The sequence below is a fragment of the Frankliniella occidentalis genome, unplaced genomic scaffold (genome assembly GCF_000697945.3).
Source record: "Frankliniella occidentalis isolate FOCC.00 unplaced genomic scaffold, Focc_3.1 Scaffold309, whole genome shotgun sequence".
Taxonomy (NCBI): domain Eukaryota; kingdom Metazoa; phylum Arthropoda; class Insecta; order Thysanoptera; family Thripidae; genus Frankliniella; species Frankliniella occidentalis.
In genome coordinates, this window is record NW_026267434.1 from 66,611 (window position 1) to 67,784 (window position 1,174).

The following is a 1,174-nucleotide window of genomic DNA, read 5'->3' on the forward strand; positions in this document are numbered from 1 at the left end:
CATGGTGAGGGCAACCTAGAAGCTGAAGAAAATTTGGTCGTCGTAGACAAAGGTGACCTCTCCGATGATGGTGTCAGTGACCATGGTGAGGGCAATGAAGTGAAAGTTGATTCCCCAGGAGCTGAAGTTAAGTCGGATGTCGGATGTCACATATTTGATAAAAAGATAGTCTTTTAGAAAAAAAACCCGTTTTATTTTAAGTCCTACATTTTTGCTGTCCCTGAAAAGCTGATCCCTTCAGTGCACCAATTATCAACTGCAATTTTGAATCCCCTATCAAATTTGGATTTACAACATACACTGTATTGAGTGTAAGAACCTGGACTCGTATCAAACTTCCCATCAACATTTGGCACTGGGACTTGGCACCTAAATAGAGTAGTATCATTGGGACCCAGTTTTCAGTTTTCAAACCTTCGTCACATCTTTTCACCCCACAGCTGATTTTTGTATCCGGGAAATGAGCTAAAAGAAAATTGTTTCAAAAAATTCTCTAAACCAAGGGAATTTTCTCTCAGGTATTTCAGTCTTAATTTTTCACTGACAAATATATTACTTTTAAGCTTCAGGATGGAGACGGAGTTCTGAAATATGAAATGCTGGTCATTATGACCGTAACTTAAATCTGTGCCAAGTGGGAAGGTCATACGATACTTTTAAGTAATTTTCAATGTCCATTCTTTTTGAACATTACCCCTTTGGAGTGCATCAGAGCCTGGCTTCATGGCAAGGCCATAAATACCACTTCTCTCTTGGGTAAAAATACAATATATATTTGAGGTCTTATCTGATGTAACAACTGAGCGTCTCATCTGAGCGTCACATCTGAGTGTCACATTTTGGCAGAGTGTATGGGAAACAAACTGACTTGGTGGTCGATTTGGAACTTTTTTCAACTGGAAGACAATATCCAACCATAAATTTTCTTTAATTTGTCCTTGAATTGTTGGGCCATTGGTACCTAGGATTAATTTTACAGCTAGAAAAGTAGCATAAGAACTTTTTTTTGGCTGAGCGATTAGCGAAGCCCATAACTCCACTGACCGGAAAAGTTTCATTCTGTTTGTCTGTCTGTTTGTTTGTCTGTCTGTTTGTTTGTCTGTCTGTCCGCACGATAACTCGAGAAAGAATTGAGATAGCGACCTGGGATTTTCAGGGTCGTTTTGTATCATAA